The sequence below is a fragment of the Marmota monax genome, unplaced genomic scaffold (assembly GCF_021218885.2).
Source record: "Marmota monax isolate L192 unplaced genomic scaffold, Marmota_monax_Labrador192_F-V1.1 WCK01_AAM20220418_F8-fsc00003, whole genome shotgun sequence".
Taxonomy (NCBI): Eukaryota; Metazoa; Chordata; class Mammalia; order Rodentia; family Sciuridae; genus Marmota; species Marmota monax.
In genome coordinates, this window is record NW_026694084.1 from 887,895 (window position 1) to 910,496 (window position 22,602).

Genomic DNA, 22,602 nt, shown 5'->3' on the forward strand with positions numbered 1-22,602 from the left:
TGTCTCTATTAACTTGACTATACTAAGCATCAAATGTAAGTGTAGTCATATGACACTTGTCCTTTTGTGACTTATTTCATTTTTTATTATTTCAAAATGTCTCTAAAATTTATCCATGCTATAACATGACAGAATTTCCTTCCTTTTTGAGGCCGAATAACATTTAGTTGTATGTAGATACCCTGTTTTGTCTTCATTTATCTGTGCATGGACAACTGGGTTGTTTCTACCTTTTGGTCATTGTGACTAATGCATGTATGAACAGAGGCATACAAATATTGGTTGTAGTTTGTACTTTCAATTCCTCTGTGTACATTCTCAGATGTAGTATTACTGAATTACTAATTCCATGTTTAATTTTTTAAGGGTTTATTACATTGCTTCCAAAACTTACAGTTTTGAATACGTAGGAACAGTTGGATGTTGTTAATGTGGACCTGGTTAATCCCACGTTTGTATTCATCCTGTGGTCTTAATTTAACTCTCTGTACCTGGGATGCCTCCCTGACTTCCAGTGGAGCCTTCTGGTGCCACTTCTTCCATGGGGCCACTGCAGTTTGGATCTCATAATGGAGTGAGTCTTTACAAGTCTGTCTTTTATTAGATGGTACGCTCCACCAAGAAGGAATGCATTTTAAAAAAACTTTTATCCAAAAGAATCTTGAATATCAACACCATATATATTTCTTAAATGAATAAATTTAAATAATTTTCTTTAACTATACTCAGTATTCACCTTAGTGGTGCTGTTAATTAACTGTTTCTTCTACAAAGTGATTCTGTACTCACAATTTTGATGAAACACCATGAGTTAGGTTCCAAAAATTTAAAATAATTGGGTCAGTTTTGCCTTTATAGCACCTATTTCAGAAATTTTAATAAGCACTCTAAAATAAGATAGTCTATAAACTTATCTGAGTTTGGTGCAAAAATAATTCACTTCAAAATTTTCTAAATGATTTTTCTTTTTTAAAAAAGTAATAATTTGCTTCAAATTATTTTGAAGAAATTGGTGCAAAATTGTTTTCCCACATTTGATAGATGGGAGTTACTAATGGAACAAATGACAAACATAGAGGAATGAATGAATGTAGGCCATGAGCATCAGTGAAAGTAAGTTTCAAAGTGATGGCAATGAACTCTAAAAACATTGACATGTTTTTTTAGGTAGAATAGTAGAGAAATGAAGAACATGGACTCTGGAATCATACTTACATAGGTTTAAAGGCTTAATTTCTCATTAGCTAAATTTATAATCTCAAATAAGTTGCTTAACTTCTGAGATGCTGTTTTCTCATCTATTAAATGGGTATATTAAACAACTAACTTCGTAAGGTTATTAAGTCAGATAATGCTTATAAATCATTTTGTACATCATTATCCACAGAAGGGAAACTGTTATTATTATAAGTTGCATATAAAAATATTCCAATACTCAAATGTTAATCAGTAATATGTAATTAAAGCTATCTTTCACTGTCTACTGGTGATAATAGGAGGCATTACCTTGTATAGTACATTTTAGATTTTTTTTTACTATAAAAATATTCAAACATACATAAAGCAGGATTGAAGTGAAAATCTATGTACCCTTTACTTTGAAGCATACTTTAATTCCAAGACTTGAAACTGTTTTGTGCAGAATTATCTTTACATGGTTTATTTTATTGCCTTACAATTGCTCCCTCTTAAAAAGATAGATCTTTATAGAGGATTATTTAACAATTTTATGACCTAAAATTTGTTGTGCCACTTGGAAAATGCAATTATTTTACAGAAGTATATTTTTTTATTCACAACAGCTTTTATATAACCGAGACTGAATCAGGACTTTTGTATAAAAGTGTACATTAAGTGGAAATCTCTAACAAGAAATGGGACATTATAAATACTTGTTTATATGCAATGACTCTAAAATCTTTTTGGATTATTTAATTATGGAGAAAATTCTGCCATGCATCACATAGTAAAGTTATTGTTTTGGAATTAAATTGGCTCCTTTTTACCACTTAATTAGATGTAGTGTGTCAAGACTTCTCCTTTTTTCCTTTATTTTTTTTTAAAGTTTTAAATATTATATAAATAATGTATCCTCCTTAACATTTCAAGCAATACAAAAATATGGAATAAAGATGAAAGTCTTCATTCTAGGACTTCTCCATGTGTATGATTTTAGAAATGTCTGCTAAAACAGTTTTTAAAATATTATAATGTGTATTCTGTTTTAATTTTTTCATTGCTGCAATCAAAAGACCTGAAAAGAGTAATTTTAAGGAGGAGAAGTTTACTCTGGGGCTCATGGTTTCAAAGGTCTCAGTCCATAGATGGCCAACTTTATTCTATAGGGTCTGAGATGAGTCAGAACATCGTGGTGGGATCATGTGGTGGAAGAATATGGCTCAGGGCATTGCACCAAGAAGCAGAGAGAGCTCTGCCCAACAAGGACAGACTATATACCCCAAAAGCACCCTCAATGACCCAACTCTTTCAGCCATATGTTGCCTAGAGTTAACACCTGGTTAATCCCTATCCAGGGATTAATTCACTGATTGGCTTAAAGCACTCATAACCCAATCATTTCACCTTTAAAACTTCTTGCATTTTTTCACACATGAGATTTTGGGGGATACCACATAACTAAACCGTAACAGTTTCATTATATTCAATTTTCAAGTATATTTTTTTCTTTCTGAAAAAGTACTATCCAAATATTCAAAAGATGCCATCTACTATTGAGAGAAGCCAAAACTCAGGTTGATTTGATCTGATTTATCAGCACACAATTTTAGTACATTCTCAATTCTTCACATAAAGTTATTTGTTATCTAATTCCTTTCTAAGACACAAAAAATTTTTCACCTTAATAGTTTGCAAAGTGTCCTCTGGTTCTTGGATGAATAGGTATTGTTAAGATTTATTTTAAGATAATTATTGTCTTTCTACTCATTTAGCTTGCTTGTCTTTCCATGTCTCTAGTAAGTAGAAAGCTTACTGGAAGCTTTTATAGAAATAATTCATTCATTGTACAAAATGTAGAAAATAAATAAAAGTAGGAAGAGTAAAATGCTGTTTTACTCAGCTTTGTTTGCTGTTTTGGCTTAAAGACCCAAGCAGCACAATTACAGAGGAGGAATAGTTTATTCGAGGGCTCACAGTTTCAGAGGTCTTATCCACAGAAGGCCAGCTCCATTCCTCAGGGTTCAAGGTGAGGCTGGACATCATGGAGGGAGAGTGTGACAGAGGGAAGCAACTGACATCATGGTGATCATGAAGCAGAGAAAGAGAAACTCCACTTGCCAGTTACAATTATGTACACCAAAGCCATACCCTAATTTCCACCTTCTCCAGCCATACACTACTACTTCATTTACCACTCAGTTAATTTACCTTCATTTACCACTCAGTTAATCCCTATCAGGGGATTAAATCACTGATTGGGCTAAGACTCTTAAAATCTGATCATTTCTCCTCTGAACCTTCTTGCATTGTCTCACACGTGAACTTTTGGGGGACAACTCATATCCAAACCATAACAAATGCTAAGTGCTTTTAAATTTACCTCTCAGTGGTAACACTGATATTTTCTTCAAGCATCTTATTTTCATAAGTTCACTTTAAAAATAAAATGGAGAGTACACTTTATAAAAGTATGTTTTTGTTTATCTTATTGTTTTAACATTATATATGGAACATTTTCTTTAATCAAATATTTTTCAAATAATTGATTTTTAATCACTAGATTTATCATATGTTTACTTTTCCTTACATTTTAACTTATTACTGGAGTTAAATTATGTTTTGAATGAACAAACTTTGAAAAAAGAGTGGTCTGAAATACAGTGTCTTTTATTTGCATTTTTCTTTGGGAGAGTAACAGTAGCAAAATGTGGCCTGTGGTGGACAGTGGATAGTCTATGGAAATACTCTTAGTTGTTTAGTTAGTACAGGAAACATGGATCCTTGGTATATTAGTGTTTCACAAATACTATAACATAGTACATTAATTGGGACTTAAAGTAATATGCCTCTACTTTACTGTCTTGAAAGGATGTAAGATCTTAGATTTTGCTTTACTTTTTTTTTTTAGATGATCATCTTAGCTTATTATATCTGCAAAGATTGTTTCTAAATAAGGTCACATTCTGAGGTTCTGGGTAGACATAAATTTGTAGGAGGACACTATTTAATCCTTTACTTTGGTAGAATATTGAATTTTTTATATTCTATTTAGTATCAGTCTATGTAATATATACAAATTTTCTGTGTGAGGCTTATATAAAAAATAAATTCAACAAATATTGAGTATCTCCTCTGTGATTATCTCTCTCTAAAGTGCTGAGCTTGAAGATTTGAAGAACTCCCACCCCTGTGGGACTCTGGGGAGGCAAGAATTATGAATGTTGCTCTGGAGGAACTTTGGGATTCATGTTGAGGAAGTCTCTGGAAATTGAAGTGGGCCCAGGAGAGATCACAAAATAGAGATAAATACAGAAATTTAAAATTAGAAAAATTAGACAAAGTGACATTAATTAGCTTGGAGAAAGAAGGGGAGTAAGTAGGTAATAATGTCATTGCAGAGTTCAAAGGGAGAAATTGTCTAGTTGCCCTCATAACTTTTAACAATGGGGAAATAAAAACATATGGTTATTTACTGCTGAAGAGCTTTGGATAGGGTATTACTGAGACTTCTGGGAGGAAAGGGTTATCAGTCTCTCTCTTTGGATTCTAAAGTAAGGGCTAGGACATTCAGTCTTTGAAGAAGTTATGAGTCAGTCATTTCAACAGGGATAAAAACGAAGTACTGAGTTTTTTTAGTTCCTTTGAAACAATTTTTAAATACATATTTTCTTTCTCTGGCTCCTCTTTCCCCCAGGAGCCCAGTTATTTTCCAAACTGCAATCATTTGAAGAAGTTGAGCTGACAAAAGTGAGAAAAGGTTTAATGATCATCACCAGGGGGCATTGTGAGGTTTGTCTTTGATGCAAAGTTCATTACAAAATATCATATATAAAACTTCACATTTCAATAACGGTCTCAGAATCCTCCATTAGCAATCTATCTAGCCACCTGAACTATTCTGACCACTTTTCAGATAGATAGAGCAATGGCATTGAAAGTTATCATTCTGGATAACTCTGCAATTATCTAGTTATTTGCAATTTTGCAAAACAATTTTTCATGTTATAAAATCTATTGATATTGGATAATCCTTTGAAGAGACAGGTCCTATTATTACTGTTTGAAGCTCCAGAGAAGTAGGTTGCCTCAGGCAGTTGTCGTCAAACTTGAGTGCACATTAGAATCCCTTGGATGGCTAATTAAAATCCAGAAGGCTGGGCTCCACTCCCAGAGTTTCTGAGTCAGTAGGCTGGGAAGCCCAAGCACTTAGATTTCTATTAAGTTCTTAGGTGATACTGAGGCTGCAAGTCTGGGGACCATACGTGGAGAACCACTAGGCTGAATAACAAAGCAATGAAGACTTCATTGCAAGCTCAGACCTCCTCCTGTCTTAGCACACAGCTTTGGAGGAATCTATTCTTTGTCTCAGAAGTAATAAGAAGGGCAGTTTCTGTTTTTCTGCACAAACAAATAAGACATTTCTTTTTATCTCAGTGGGAGTTTGCATTCAGAGAAATTCACTGTGTCCTTGACTAAAATGATACTCAAAGAACATTTCTTGAACAATGGAATTCTTTTACACTGTGAAAAATGCTTTACCTAGAAACTGAAATTTTGGTATGTGAAAACAAGGGATGTCTACACAGTTGGAAGCTGAGCTTTTATGTTGCTTAATGGAGTTAGCTTACTCCTTTTAGCCACATTATGGATGTATTTATTGCCTATATGCCATTGAAAAAAATTTGTTAAAAGTTTACTTATTTGTTTAAGTTGTGTATACTCCTGACTCATTCTGGGCAGATCATATGACTTAAGAAATTGATCGATGTCTTCACTATCTTCTATTTTATTGGAGTATAAGGTTTCAAAATAATTTCTAATTATCTTCTGTATTTCTGTAGTGTCTGTTGTGATATTGCCTTTTTCATCCCGTATGCTAGTAATTTGGGTTCTCTCTCTTCTTCTCTTCCTTAGCATGGCTAAGAGTCTGTCGATCTTATTTATTTTTTCAAAGAACCAACTTTTGGTTTTGTCAATCTTTTTCAATTGTTTCTTTTATTTCAATTTCATTGATTTCAGATCTGATTTTAATTATTTCTTGCCTTCTGCTGCATTTGCTGTTGATTTGCTCTTCTTTTTCTAGGGCTTTGTGATGTAGTGTGAGATCATCTATTTGTTGGCTTTTTCTTTTTTTGAGGAATGAACTCCATGCAATGAATTTCCCTCTTAGAACTGCTTTCATTGTGTCCCATAGATTTCGATATGTTGTTTATATGTTTGTTTATTTTTGTGTTTTCATTTATCTCTAAGAATTTTTAAATTTCCTCCTTGATGTCTTCTGTAACCCATTGTTCATTCAGTAGCATATTGTTCATTCTCCAAGTGATGTAGGAATTTTTCTTCCTTATTTTATCATTGATTTCCAATTTCATTCCATTATGACTGGATAAAATGCATGGTAATATCTCTACTCCTTTATATTTGTTAAGAGTTGCCCTATGGCATAATATGTGGTCTATTTTTGAGAAGGATCCATGTGCTGCTGAGAAAAAAAAGTGTATCCGTTTGATGATGGTTGATATATTCTATATATGTCAATTAAGTCTACGTTATTAATTGTGTTATTGAGTTCCATAACTTCTTTATTCAACTTTTGTTTGGAAGATCTGTCCAGTGGTGAGAGAGGTGTGTTAAAGTCACCCATAATTATTGTGTTGTGGTCTATTTGTCTTTTGAACTTGAGAAGAGTTTGTTTGATGAACATAGCTGCACCATTATTTGGGGCATATATATTAATGATTGTTATGTCTTGTTGGTGAATGGTTCCCATAGTGTCCTTCTTTATCCCTTTTGATTAACTTTGGCTTGAAGTCAACTTTATTTGATATGAGTATGGACATCCTTGCTTGCTTCCGAGGTCCATGTGAGTGGTATGATTTTTCCCAACCTTTCACCTTCAGCCTGTGTATGTCTTTTCCTATCAAATGCGTCTCCTGTAGGCAGCATATTGTTGGATCTGTTTTTTAATCCAGTCTACTAGCCTATGTCTCTTGATTGGTGAGTTTAAGCCATTAACATTTAGGGTTACTATTGAGATATGGTTTGTACTTTCAGCCATGTTTGTTTATTTTTGTTATTTAACTTGACTTGGTTTTCCTTTTTGATTAGTTTTTCCTTTACTGTACTACCTCCCTCTGCTGGTTTTCATTGTTGTTTTGAATCCCTTTCTCTCACCATGCACAAAGATTAACCCAAAATGGATCAAGGATCTAGGAATCAAACCAGAGACTCTGGATCTAATAGAAGAAAAAGTTGGCCCTAATCTCCATCACGTGGGGTCAGGCCCCAAATTCCTTAATAAGACACCTATAGCACAAGAGTTAAAATCAAGAATCAACAAATGGGATGAATTCAAACTAAAAAGTTTTTTCTCAGCCAGAGAAATAATGTGTAAGGTGAATAGGGAGCCTACATCCTGGGAACAAATTTTTACCCCTCACACATCAGATAGAGCTCTAATCTCTAGAGTGTACAAAGAACTCAAAAAGTTAAACAACAACAACAAAAAAATAAATAACCCAATTAACAAATGGGCCAAGGACCTGAACAGACACTTCTCAGAAGAGGATATACAATCAATCAACAAATACACGAAAAAATGCTCACCATCTCTAGCAATCAGAGAAATGCAAATTAAAACTACTCTAAGATACCATCTCACTCCAGTAAGAATGGCAGCCATTATGAAGTCAAACAACAAGTGCTGGCTAGGATGTGGGGAGAAGGTACACTCATACACTGCTGGTGGGACTGCAAATTGGTGCAGCCAATTTGGAAAGCAGTATGGAGAGTCCTTGGAAATCTGGGAATGGAACCACCATTTGACCCAGCTATTCCCCTTCTTGGACTATACCCAAAAGACCTAAAAAGAGCATACTACAGGGACACAGCCACATCAATGTTCGTAGCAGCACAATTCACAGTAGCTAGACTGTGGAACCAACCTAGATGCCCTTCAATGGATGAATGGATTAAAAAAAAATGTGGCATTTATACACAATGGAGTATTACTCAGCACTAAAAAATAACAAGATCATGGCATTTGCAGGGAAATGTATGGCATTAGAGAAGATTATGCTAAGTGAAGTTAGCCAATCCCTAAAAAACAGAGCCCAAATGTCTTCTCTGATATAAGAGGGGTGACTCAAAATGGGATAGGGAGGACGAGCATGAGAAGAAGATTACCACTAAATAGGGAAGAGAGGTGGGAGGGAAAGGGAAGGAGAAGGGGAATTGCATGGAAGAAGAAAGGAGACCCTCATCATTATACAGAATACATATATGATGATGTGAGGGGAAAAAAAAAGAAGTGTGTCACATTAGATTGGGTAGAGAGAAGTGATGGGAGGGGAGGGGAAGCGAAGGGGGGATAGAAAGGACAGCAGAATAAAACAGACACTAGTAATGCTGTATGTATATACGTGACTGTATGGCCAATGTGATTCTGCAACTGTACACTCAGAATAATGAGAAATTATACCCCATTTGATTCAAATGTATGATATGTCAAGATCATTGTACTGTCATGTGTAACTAATTAAAACAAATAAAAAAATTAAAAAGTTTACTTATCAATCTAAAAATAGAAGTTTTTTTTCTTTGCATGTAATTTTAATGCTAAATTTCATTTTGAAGAAATTTGGGGAAAGCCAATCTTCACCATGTTTTTTATTTATTTTGTGGTGTTGGGAAGGCCTCATGCATGCCAGGCAAGTGCTCTATCACTGAGCTACATCTCCAGTCCTTTTTAAAGTTTTCATTTGGAGCTAGAGTCTCACTAAATTGCCCAGGCTGACCTCAAACTTGCAATCCTCCTGTCTTTGCTTTCTGAGTAGCTGGGATTATAGGTATGTGCCCCCATGTCTGGCTCTGTTATGAATTTTTGTCTTGATAAAGTGCCCCATTTACATTGGCTGGTTGTAGTTTGGAAATGAAACTGAGGTTTAGCTGAAACATTTACATGGATACAGATCAATGTGACATCTTACAAGAAGAGCTTTGCTGAGAATGGACTTGAAAAATGTGCTTTAAAGAGATATAAATCATAACCAGTACTACTTTTACACAGTTGCTGCTTTCTTTCATTTTCAGATTCATTATATTAATGTTCATTTGAATTTCTGGCTTCCATAAAAAGATCCTGTGTCAAAGTCAAGAATCTTAAGTATTTGTATATCCCTAATGTTTGCAGGCACATAGTATTTTTGCAAAAAAAAAAAAAAACAGGAAAAAAGTCTCATGCAATGGTGTTGTCATGAGAAAAATTATGCTTGGACTATTTATGGGAAATAATAGTTATAGCACCTATTCTGTTTCATCAATGCCCTCCCTTTTTCCTTCAAGAATTCTTTAATGTTACTATAAATCAAATTTGAGAATAGTGAAAACATTTTTCTCTTTTACAGTATGAGAAATACAGGAGGGAAAAAAAATGCAATGACTTTCCCAGAAACACAAATCATTTGAAGAGTGAAGATTTGAATTCACTGTTCCCAAACAAAAATCAATTTTGCCTCACTTAACAGTTTCCCAGTTTTGTGACCTTCGACATACAAACCAATTCCACTATGTCTCATCTTTTTTTTCTCTGTATGTTGGAGATATTAATAATACTTGTATCATAACATTGTTGGGAAAGTGTCTGACACAGCAGTTGGTGGTTAGCAAAAATAGAATGAATAGATAATGAAATGAGATAAGTTATATAGATCCTTTACCAGTGTCTTGGCACATGATGTTTATTAAATGTTAGTCTCATTTTAAGGATTGATCTGAGCTACCTGTCACTCAACCCATCTCCAATTCATAATTGTATTTGTAGGATTTCAAAACCATATGATCACCTGCATGATTCTATCGCGTAACCATTGATCTGTGACGAGCGCATAAGGGGAGCACAGCCTTGCTAGCATGCTATGCTTCCTATCCTCCATGATCTCTTCCCTGAGTAGTTGTTCCATGTTATTTTTCTCTGCAAACCCATTTACATTCATTTGATTTACCTTGATTATGTAACAATAGAGAACCTACAAACTATCACCCTTTCCCCAAGATCTTCACGTTTGATTCTCTGTTTATTTCTGTCTTATCCCGCCCTTCTCAATTTCTGATTTCTAGATCATATTTCTTTAAAAACAGGCCCTTCATCACTGATTTCCATTTGTCTTTGTCACTTTATTTGACTTGTTTCCTACTAATTATCCTGAGGTCCCTTCTTTTCTTTGATACATTTAGTTTGAAGTGACTTCTCTATTCATAGCAATGCTGACTGATTTTGACTCACTGAAGTCTAAGCACACCTTGTTATAGTGTTATATTATAGTGTTCTTGACTGCAGATTCTGGGCTGACATGTATTATAGTATAGACTCTAGTTTGCTGTCATCTCTGCTTGATCCTTGTCTAATTCAGAATGCTTAAGTATTTTACAAATGCTTCCAGGGTCTTGTTATTTTATCTTTTTGTCTTTAATACAAAGCCAAGTGAAGAAAGCCATTTTATATTTGAATGACTCTTCCATTTCCAAATGGCCTCACCTGCCTTCGACAGAGTAGTTTCCATGTCTGAGCAGTTATACACAAACGTGCATGTTCACAAGGCATTCCTAGGGAGACCATTTAGTTTTGGATTAAGAGAAGCACTCCTGTAAAATTGAACACATGGAGAGTGACAATGACAAATTTCATCTTGTCCATGATCAAATATATCTTTAAGTGGTCCAGAAAGCACATTGTGGGGTAAAAGCCCTTTGGGAAAATGAAACAGTATCATTTTGCAAAAACTTCTATGAAAACTTTAAAAACTCCTTTGCAAGACAGTTAAGAAGAGCCTCAAAAATTAAAAGTGCAACACAGCAAAATGTGTGGAAAGCTGCAGCGAAGAACACCCCCAAACATCTCCATAGTCTAGTGATTTTGACTGAGGTATACATTTCCCTCAGAGAGTCCCGAGAAATTCTAGTTGTCTACTTCATCCCATTTGCTATTCTGCTTCTCTTGAGTAACAATATTAAAGATCCACTTTGTTCTTGTTCCCATATTGATAGTTTATTTTCTGTCTCTGTTGAATATTAAGGAAAACTCTTACCCTAGCCTTGAAACTCATTAAATGCCTTTCTAAAATTTGACCTTGATTTGAAAATGGTTATTTTTCTTTGGTTGTCAATGCTGCCTTCAGTGGCTGAGTTTATTAGGAGACATACATTTAGAACAACATTAAGTGACCTTTAAGAAAATGGGACACAAGCCAATGCTTTCCTAATGGAAACCCCTTGTGGGCTCTGTGGTTTTATGTAAAGTGATGTAAGCTTAGCTAATATAGAATTAGCGAGTTCCAAAACTTGACTAAATCCTTTCCCTGTCACTACTTTTATGAGAATGAGATCATGTTTTCTGCTGTTTCTTATTTGGGGGTGGGTAAAGAGGACAGTGTTGAATGATATGTTATTGCTTCTTTTACTATACTAATTCTAAAATTTCACAAGATAGATTTTTTGAAATGAAAAGCAAAGAGAAAATTTATAAAATATTATTCTGATGCAGTGCTGATTTTTTTTTTTTGGTAAAACTCTGGTTTAAAAATTGAGTGCCCAATTAAGTTAGGGGGTATGACTATTTTTCTCTGCTTAGCTAAATTAAATAATCTAGATTCTGACTTTCCATTTGTATATGTGATCTTATTGAAATTGAAGACAGTCTAGAGTTGGGTGCCTATAAAACTTATGTGCTGCAAAAGGACCCCATGCCACATGGTAAGGTGGTTGGTGAAGAGTGTTTAGCTATTACCAATTAAACACTTGGAAATTTCACTCTTCCAGCCAAGTAGTTAATGGTCTGATGATTCTGGAGATAAGAGGGACCTGATGATTCAGGAGATGAAAGGAGATTCCAAGATTTAAATAATACCCATTTTGTTTCTTGAGAGAATAGAAGGACATGGTTATTTGTTCAGAGTCAGAATGTCTGTCCTTTTGCCTTGTCATACAAGAAGAGTTCAAACAATTACAAAACCAGAGTCAGTAGTTTTCGGAGAACAAGCATAGAAACAAATGAAAAATATAATAAAGAGTGGCTTGGGGGCTTGAGGATGTAGCTCAGTGGTATAGCATTTGCATAGGAAGTGTCCTTGGGTTTGATCCCTAGCACCACAAACTGATTGATATTCAGTAATGTGGCTCTCCTGCTGTCTGTTTATTGATCTTCATTTAGATACTGAGTTCCCTCTCTCTCACCACCCCTCCCTAAGTCAGCCGCATGAAGATAAGGATTTTGTTTCATTTCATTGACGAATTCTAAACACAGAGCTCCATGCCTGATACAGAGTAGGCACCCAGTAAATACTTGATGAATGAATGGATAGACAGATGGGAGGATGGGTAAATGGATGGGTGAATATGAATTTTATATAACAAACATGACTGCTTTTCTATGTCTGAAAAATCAAAACTGATTTGTGGCTGTCAGTAATAAAAAAAAAAAGATTGGTTCAAGGAAATGGTTTTCAACTGGGAAAGATTTTTGTACCCTAGGGTATTTGGCAGTATCTGGAGACATTTTTGGTTATCTAAATTGAGGAGTGGTACTACTGGTATCCAGGGGAAGAGGCTAGAAATCCTGCTAAACATTTTGTAATACATAGGATAGTCTACCCTAAAAAAAGTATTATCTAGCCTAAAATGTCAGTTTTGAGCCAGGTGTGGTGGCATTTACCTGTAATCCCAGTGTCTCTGAAGGCTGACGCAGGAAGATTGTGAGTTCAAGGCCAGCTTCAGCAAAAGTGAGGCACTAAGCAATTTAGTGGACCCTGTCTCTAAATAAAATACAGAATGGGGCTGGGGATGTGGCTCCGTCGAGTGTCCTTGAGTTCAATCCCTGGTACCCCTGCCCCCAGCAAATGTCAATTTTGAGTTTGAGAAACCCTAGTTTAAGCTTTGTTTCCCAGAGCTTATGAAATAGATTTTCAGATGCATAAGCATCAGAAAAGGTGATCATTAAAATTTTGATACCTTGCTATGTACTAATATATTCAGAATTATTGCTAATAATGTTTTGGGTTTGAAGTTATTTTTTTTCTGATATCAATGCAGCTATATTAGCTGTATTTTGGCTAATGTTTGTATGATATAGCTGTTATCTCTCCTTTACTTTCAACCTTTCTATATCCTGGCATTTTAGATGTATCTCTTAAAAATAGCACATGACTCTTCATTTTAAAAAATACAATATGATAATTTTTGTCTTTAAGTTGAAGCATTCAGTTCATCATAATTTAACACAATTTTAGATTTATTTGGAGCTAACCCAATATCTAACTATGTATTTTAAGTTTGATCTATTTGTTCTGAGTTCACTTTTCTTTTGTAGTGATTGGATATTTTTATGATTTCATTTTAAAAATCTTAGTAAAAATTTTATACAATTTACTGTTTTTAACTATCTTAAAAATTTAAAAAGTTCTTCCTTGCTTTATGAGGATAATTAATTTATACTTATGCCCTCATCCTAGAAAATGAAAGAACTATAAATCTATTTACCTGCTCCCATTCTACAATGTTTTCTGTTGTATATTATAATTTTTTGTAATTTAAAAAATTATTCTTTTGCAAGATGGCATTCATTTAGATTTATCATCAGTTTTACTATTTTCATTGCTATTTATTTCTTCCTGTGTCTATGATCTTTCTTTTGGAATTCTACATTTGCCTCTAGCTCAAACTACATTCTTTAGTCTTTTCATTATTATTTTTTTGCAATGAGTCAACTTGTAGTTCATTATCCTAGTTTTTATTCGATTTAAACCCTAGCTTTATTCTCTAAGAAAAATTATAAATTGACAATATCATATGTTACCACATTCAAAATTTCATTGTGCTAACTTCTAGCTTCCAGCTTCTAGCCTCCATTGTTGCTGCTGAGAGGTCTGCTGTCCATCTTGGTCCCATGCTCAAAACATTAGCATGTTTTTCCCCTGTAGGTAATCTGTTTTTCTTTTCCTGGAAGCTTTTAAGATTTTCTCATGGTCCTCTATATTATATATTTCATTTATGATAACTCTAGTTATAAATTTCATTTTACCTTTTTTTTTGCCTGTAGTTTATTGGCTGCTTAAATATGTGGAATCAATGCTTTCCATTATTTTTGAAAAGTTCTTAGTCATTGTCTTTTCCTATATTGCTTCTGCTTCCCCCATTCTCCTTTTGTAACTAACTTTATACCTTCTCACTATATATTTTTTGCACCTTACCTTTTTTGTGTGTGGGAGGGTGAGGGTACTGAGAAATGAACTTGGGGCACTCAACCACAGAGCCACATCCCCCTGCCCTATTTTGTATTTTATTTAGAGACAGGGTCTCACTGAATTGGTTGGTGCCTCCCCGTTGTTGAGGCTGGCTTTGAACTCAAGATCCTTCTGCCTCAGTCTTCTGAGCTGCTGGGATTACAGATGTGTGCCACCATGCCCCTTATCTTTTCTCTGCTCTATTTTCCATCCTTTTGTGTTTCTTTGCTTCATTCTAGAGATGTTCTCCTGATACATTTTACAATTGGATAGTTTACTTCTTAGCTGTGTGAATGCATTTGTTAAATCCATTCATTAGGTTACTTATTTCAGTTTTATTCAGTGTACAATTTCTGGTTAGTTCTTTTTCAAATATACTATTTTTAATATTTTTTCAATTGTTTCTTGAAAAATTTAAACTTGGCTTTTAATTGATGATCATGCTAAATGTACTGATTTTAATGTTTGAGTCTATAAATCCAGTATTTCTGAGTACATTTTAGGCCATTTCTGTTGTCTGCTTATTAGTGTAGTTTCATTCATCCATATCAGTCAGAGTTATTCAGAGGAACCCTATTCAAGCCAAAGTACCATCTTTTTTTCTTATATAGTTGATTATCTTTGACTTTACCTTGGACATTGTAATTAAAAATATTTTTGAAAAAAAATTTTCAGTCTCAGATGAGGTGAATAACTAGAGATGTTTTCATATGATTTTTTGCATGAAAAAGTAATATAGCATCACTTTAATTCAATGGAGACATTACTTACATGGTATCAATTTAATCCAATTTCAACGTTCAAGGAAAACCTAGAAGATTTGACACTGGGCTGCTATCTATGGGGGCCTGGATGATTTCTGATGTACCCTTAATTCTAAGTTGAAAACACCTTTTAGTCCCACAGAACCAAATTGACTCCAAAGGTGAGACATATTCTTTATATATCTGTTTGCTCCTAAATTTTATCTAGACTGTTCCTGATGATCTTTTAAAACCTTGTTGATCTTATGAAGATTTTAATGTATGTTTTACTAAAGTTTACTTGGAGGTATGTCTGAATTAACTTGATTTTTCATTTATTAGAATTGAAAGTACTTGATTAATTAAGACTCTAAGAAAATTGGAGTGACTTTATTCTGAAAAACCCATACTCCTTCTTCAAGAATCAATGCATTTCTTCTTCGTTTCCTTAATGAAAATTCACCTCTAATCATTTCTAGTACTCTTCTACAAGTATCAAAACATTCTGACTCTAGCTCAAACTGTTCTCTTATTGATGTATAGGTCCCAGATCTGACTTTATGACCAAGCAGTGTGGTGGTCTCCTTATTTCCTGCCTTTCAGGAAGAATAGTCTCCCCTTTGATCTTCGCACTGCTGGTTCTTTTGTATGATAAGGTCTCAACTCAGATATCAACTACTCAGAATGGTCTTTCCTGATCAACCAATCAAATAACCATCACTCTATTATATTACATTAAACTTTTTTTCCCTAGAAGTTATTACTATTTAACTTTCTTTGTTTATTTGCTTATTATTTATATGTATCCGTCCTTCATTTTTTATCACCAATAGAATACAAGTTATCATGAGAACAATATATATGTTTTTATTTTTTATTAGAAATTTATAGTTATTCATAGTAGTTGAGTTCATCCTGATAAACTCATACATGCATGGATTTGATTTTAGTTTATGATCCCTTCTTTTTCCTTCCCATCCTCCCTCTCTTCCACCATTTTTCTTCCTTTACTCCACTAGACTTCCTTTTTCTGGTCTATTTATTTGTATTTGATTGGTTCTTTCTACATACATATAAAGGTGAAGTTCCCTGTGGTATATTTATATATGCACACGACATGATGTTTTAAGAATTCATTCTCATTGCCTCCCTTTACCCATCTCTTCACTCTGCCTCTTGATTTCCTCTACATTACTAATTTTCCCTTTATCTTTTTTTTAATGAAACAGGTTTTTTTTTAAATTTTTTTATTGTTGGTTGTTCAAAACATTACAAATTTCTTGATATATCATATTTCACACTTTGATTAAAGTGGGTTATGAACTCCCATTTTTACCCCATATACAGATTGCAGAATCACATCAGTTACACATCCATTGATTTACATATTGCCATACTAGTGTCTGTTGTGTTCTGCTGCCTTTCCTATCCTCTACTATCCCCCTTCCCCTCCCCTCCCCTCTTCTCTCTCTATCCCCTCTACTGTCATTCATTTCTCCCCCTTGTATTATTTTTCCCTTTCCCCTCACTTCCTCTTGTATGTACTTTTGTATAACCCTGAGGGTCTCCTTCCATTTCCATGCAATTCCCTTCCCTCTCCCTTTCCCTCCCACCTCTCATCCCTATTTAATGTTAATCTTCTTCTCCTGCTCTTCATCCCTACTCTGTTCTTAGTTACTCTCCTTATATCAAAGAAGACATTTGGCATTTGTTTTTTAGGGATTGGCTAGCTTCACTTAGCATAATCTGCTCTAATGCCATCCATTTCCCTGCAAATTCTATGATTTTGTCATTTTTTAATGCAGAGTAATACTCCATTGTGTATAAATGCCACATTTTTTTTTATCCATTCGTCTATTGAAGGGCATCTAGGTTGGTTCCACAGTCTTGGTATTGTGAATTGTGCTGCTATGAACATCAATGTAGCAGTGTCCCTGTAGCATGCTCTTTTTAGGTCTTTAGGGAATAGACCGAGAAGGGGAATAGCTGGGTCAAATGGTGGCTCCATTCCCAGCTTTCCAAGAAATCTCCATACTGCTTTCCAAATTGGCTGCACCAATTTGCAGTCCCACCAGCAATGTACAAGTGTACCCTTTTCCCCACATCCTCGCCAGCACTTATTGTTGTTTGACTTCCTAATGGCTGCCAATCTTACTGGAGTGAGATGGTATCTTAGGGTGGTTTTGATTTGCATTTCTCTGACTGCTAGAGATGATGAGCATTTTTTCATGTACTTGTTGATTGACTGTATGTCCTCCTCTGAGAAGTGTCTGTTCAGGTCCTTGGCCCATTTGTTGATTGGGTTGTTTGTTCTCTTATTGTCTAATTTTTTGAGTTCTTTGTATACTCTGGATATTAGGGCTCTATCTGAAGTGTGGGGAGTAAAGATTTGTTCCCAGGATGTAGGCTGCCTATTTACCTCTCTTATTGTTTCTTTTGCTGAGAAAAAACTTTTTAGTTTGAGTAAGTCCCATTTGTTGATTCTAGTTATTAACTTTTGTGCTATGGGTGTCCTATTGAGGAATTTGGAGCCTGACCCCACAGTATGTAGATCGTAACCAACTTTTTCTTCTATCAGACGGCGTGTCTCTGATTTGATATCAAGCTCCTTGATCCATTTTGAATTAACTTTTGTGCATGGCGAGAGAAAGGGATTCAGTTTCATTTTGTTGCATATGGATTTCCAGTTTTCCCAGCACCATTTGTTGAAGATGCTATCCTTCCTCCATTGCATGCTTTTAGCCCCTTTATCAAATATAAGATAGTTGTAGTTTTGTGGATTGGTTTCTGTGTCCTCTATTCTGTACCATTGGTCCACCCACCTGTTTTGGTACCAGTACCATGCTGTTTTTGTTACTATTGCTCTGTAGTACAGTTTGAAGTCTGGTATCGCTATACCGCCTGATTCACACTTCCTACTTAGCATTGTTTTTGCTATTCTGGGTCTTTTATTTTTCCATATGAATTTCATGATTGCTTTCTCTATTTCTACAAGAAATGCCGTTGGGATTTTGATAGGCATTGCATTAAACCTATAGAGAACTTTTGGTAATATCGCCATTTTGATGATGTTAGTTCTGCCTATCCATGAACAGGGTATATTTTCCATCTTCTAAGATCTTCTTCTATTTCTCTCTTTAGGGTTCTATAGTTTTCATTGTATAAGTCTTTCACCTCTTTTGTTAGGTTGATTCCCAAGTATTTTATTTTTTTTGAAGATATTGTGAATGGAGTGGTTGTCCTCATTTCCATTTCAGAGGATTTGTCGCTGATATACAGGAATGCCTTTGATTTATGCGTGTTGATTTTATAGCCTGCCACTTTGCTGAATTCATTTATTAGCTCTAATAGTTTCTTTGTAGAGCCTTTTGGGTCTGCTAGGTATAGAATCATGTCACCTGCAAATAGTGATAATTTAAGTTCTACTTTTCCTATTTTGATGTCTTTAATTTCTTTCGTCTGTCTAATTGCTCTGGCCAGTGTTTCGAGAACTATGTTGAACAGAAGTGGAGAGAGAGGGCATCCCTGTCTTGTTCCAGATTTTAGAGGGAATGCCTTCAGTTTTTCTCCATTCAGAATGATGCTAGCCTGAGGCTTAGCATAGATTGCTTTTACAATATTGAGGTATGTTCCTGTTATCCCTAGTTTTTCTAGAGTTTTGAACATAAAAGGATGCTGTACTTTGTCGAATGCTTTTTCCGCATCTATCGAGATGATCATATGGTTCTTATTTTTAAGTCTATTGATGTGGTGAATAACATTTATTGATTTCCGTATATTGAACCAGCCTTGCATCCCAGGGATGAATCCTACTTGATCATGGTGCACAATTTTTTTGATATGTTTTTGAATCCGATTCGCCAGAATTGTATTGAGGATTTTTGCATCTAGGTTCATTAGAGATATTGGTCTGTAGTTTTCTTTCTTTGAAGTGTCTTTGTCTGGTTTAGGTATCAGGGTGATGTTGGCCTCGTAGAATGAATTTGGAAGTTCTCCCTCTTTTTCTATTTCCTGAAGTAGCTTGAAAAGTATTGGTATTAGTTCCTCTTTAAAGGTTTTGTAAAACTCTGCTGTATACCCATCCGGTCCTGGGCTTTTCTTAGTTGGTAGTCTTTTGATGGTTTCTTCTATTTCCTCAATTGATATTGGTCTGTTTAGGTTGTCTATATCCTCCTGACTCAATCTGGGCAGATCATATGACTTAAGAAATTTATCGATGCCTTCACTATCTTCTAATTTATTGGAGTATAAGGATTCAAAATAATTACTGATTATCTTCTGTATTTGTGAAGTGTCTGTTGTGATATTGCCTTTTTCATCCCGTATGCTAGTAATTTGAGTTCTCTCTCTTCTTCTCTTCGCTAGCATGGCTAAGGGTCTGTCGATTTTGTTTATTTTTTCAAAGAACCAACTTTTAGCTTTGTCAATTTTTTCAATTGTTTCTTTTGTTTTGATTTCATTAATTTCAGCTCTGATTTTAATTATTTCTTGCCTTCTACTTCTTTTGCTGTTGTTTTGCTCTTCTTTTTCTAGGATTTTGAGATGAAGTATGAGATCATTTATTTGTTGGTTTTTTCTTTTTTGAAGGAATGAACTCCAAGCAAGGAATTTTCCTCTTAGAACTGCTTTCAATGTGTCCCATAGATTCCGATATGTTGTGTCTGTGTTTTCATTAATCTCTAAGAATTTTTTAATTTCCTCCTTGATGTCTTCTATAACCCATTGATCATTCAGTAACCTATTGTTCATTCTCCAAGTGATGTATGCTTTTTCCTTCCTTCTTTTATCATTGATTTTCAGTTTCATTCCATTATGATCAGATAGGATGCATGGTATTAATTCTACTCCTTTATATTGTCTAAGAGTTGCCCTGTGACATAATATATGATCTATTGTTGAGAAGGATCCATGTGCTGCTGAGAAAAAAGTGTAACTGCTTGATGTTGGGTGGTATATTCTATATATGTCAATTAAGTCTAGGTTATTAATTGTGTTATTGAGTTCTATAGTTTCCTTATTCAACCTTTGTTTGGAAGATCTGTCCAGTGGCGAGAGAGGTGTGTTGAAGTCTCCCATGATTATTGTATGGTGGTCTATTAGACTCTTGAACTTGAGAAGAGTTTGTTTGATGAACATAGCTGCACCATTGTTTGGGGCATATATATTTATGATTGTTATGTCTTGTTGGTGTATGGTTCCCTTGAGCAGTATGTAGTGTCCCTCTTTATCCCTTTTGATTAACTTTGGCTTGAAATCTATTTTATTTGATATGAGTATGGACACTCCTGCTTGTTTCCGAAGTCCATATGAGTGATATGTTTTTTCCCAACCTTTCACCTTCAGCCTATGTATGTCGTTTCCTATCAAATGCGTCTCCTGTAGGCAGCATATTGTTGGGTCTTGTTTTTTGACCCATTCTACTAGCCTGTGTCTCTTAATTGGTGAGTTTAAGCCATTAACATTTAGGGTTATTATTGAGATATGGGTTGTTCTTCCAGCCATATTTGTTTATTTCTGTTTCTAAACATGGTTTGTTTTCCTCTTTGATTATCCCCCCCCCCCTTTACTGTCCTACCTCCCACTGTTGGTTTTCATTGTTATTTTCCATTTCCTCTTCCTGTAATGTTTTGCCGAGGATGTTTTGAAGAGATGGTTTTCTAGCTGCATATTCTTTTAACTTTTGTTTATCGTGGAAGGTTTTAATTTCATCTTCCATCCTGAAGCTTAATTTCGCTGGATACACAATTCTTGGTTGGAACCCATTTTCTTTCAGTGTTTGAAATATGTTATTCCAGGATCTTCTAGCTTTCAGAGTCTGTGTTGAAAGATCAGCTGTTATCCTGATTGGCCTCCCCCTAAATGTAATCTGCTTCCTTTCTCTTGTAGCTTTTAAAATTTTCTCCTTATTCTGTATGTTGGGCATCTTCATTATAATGTGTCTAGGTGTGGATCTCTTATAATTTTGCACATTTGGCGTCCTGTAGGCTTCTAGGATTTGGGATTCTGTCTCATTCTTCAAGTCTGGGAAGTTTTCTCGTATTATTTCATTGAATAAATTGCTCATTCCTTTGGTATGGAGTTCTATACCTTCCTGTATCCCAATGACTCTTAAGTTTGGTCTCAATGTTATCCCATATTTCTTGGATGTTCTGCTCATGGTTTCTTAACAGTCTTTCTGAGCTGTCTATGTTCTTTTCAAGTTGAAATACTTTGTCTTCATTGTCTGTTGTTCTATCTTCTAAGTGTTCTACTCTGCTGGTAGTATTCTCCATTGAGTTTTTAAGTTGGTTTATTGCTTCCTGCATTTCTAGGATTTCTGTTTGTTTGTTTTTTATAACCTCTATCTCCCTGTATAGTTGATCCTTTGCTTCCTGGATTTGTTTGTGTAATTCATTGTCGAAGTTGTCTTTCATTGTCTGATTTTGCTGTCTAATGTCTTCCTTGATACTCCAGATCATCTGAAGCATGTATATCCTGAATTCTTTATCTGACATTCCATCTGCTGCAGCTGTTACCTCTTCTAAAGTTGAGTTGACCTGCATTGCTTGTGGTCCTTTCTTTCCTTGTCTTTTCATACTGCTTGCGTTGCTTTCTGCTTGGTGAAAGTGTTGTGTTTTTGAAATGTTTTTTTTCCCTATATATTTATATTGCTCTTGTATAGTTGAAAAGGCTCCCTTGCAGGGTCGTGCGGCGGTCTGCCTACCTTGCAGGCGCGGGCGGCGGCTCTGCCCTGCCCCTCCTCCAATTGGTGTGAGGTGTCTACCACTCCCGCGGACCCCTGGGCCTGTTCTGCCGGTCGGTCGCAGGTCTGCCTACCTTGCAGGCTCGGGCGGCGGCTCTGCTCTGCCCTAACTCCAATTGGGGTGACATGTCTACCATGCCGGAGGGTTGCTGGGCTTATTCCGGGCGCGGGAGGCAGCTCTGCTCCGCCCTAACTCCAATTGGGATGTCGTGACTACCACGCCGGCAGGTCACTGGGCCTGTTCTGGGCGCGGGCGGCGGCTCTGCTCTGCCCCTACTCCAATTGGGGTGACGAGTGTACCACGCCGGCAGGCCACCGGGCCTGATCCGCCGGTCGGTTGCAGGTCTGACTACCCTGCAGGCGCGGGCAGCGGCTCTGCTCTGCCCCGCCTCCAATTGGTGTGACTTGCCTACCACACCCGCTTACCACTGGGCCTGTTCCGGGCACGGGCGAAGGCTCTGTTCTGCTCCTACTCCAATTGGGGTGACGTGCCTACCACCCCGGCCGGCCGCTGGGCCTGTTCCACCGGTCGGTCGCAGGTCTGCCTACCTTGCGGGCACGGGCGGCGGCTCTGCTCTGCCCCTACTCCAAATGGGGTGACGTGTCTGTCGCACCAGCAGGCCACTGGGCCTGTCCCGCTGGTCGTTCGCAGGTCTGCCCACCT

The 22,602-nt window shown here is 35.9% G+C and overlaps 1 protein-coding gene across 2 annotated transcripts in view; it reads left to right on the forward strand.

Moving 5' to 3' along the window:
• Positions 1–22,602, forward strand: part of Lrrc69 (leucine rich repeat containing 69) — a 115,036-nt gene that overhangs the window by 40,428 nt on the left and 52,006 nt on the right. The gene's annotated exons all lie outside the window — the stretch shown is intronic.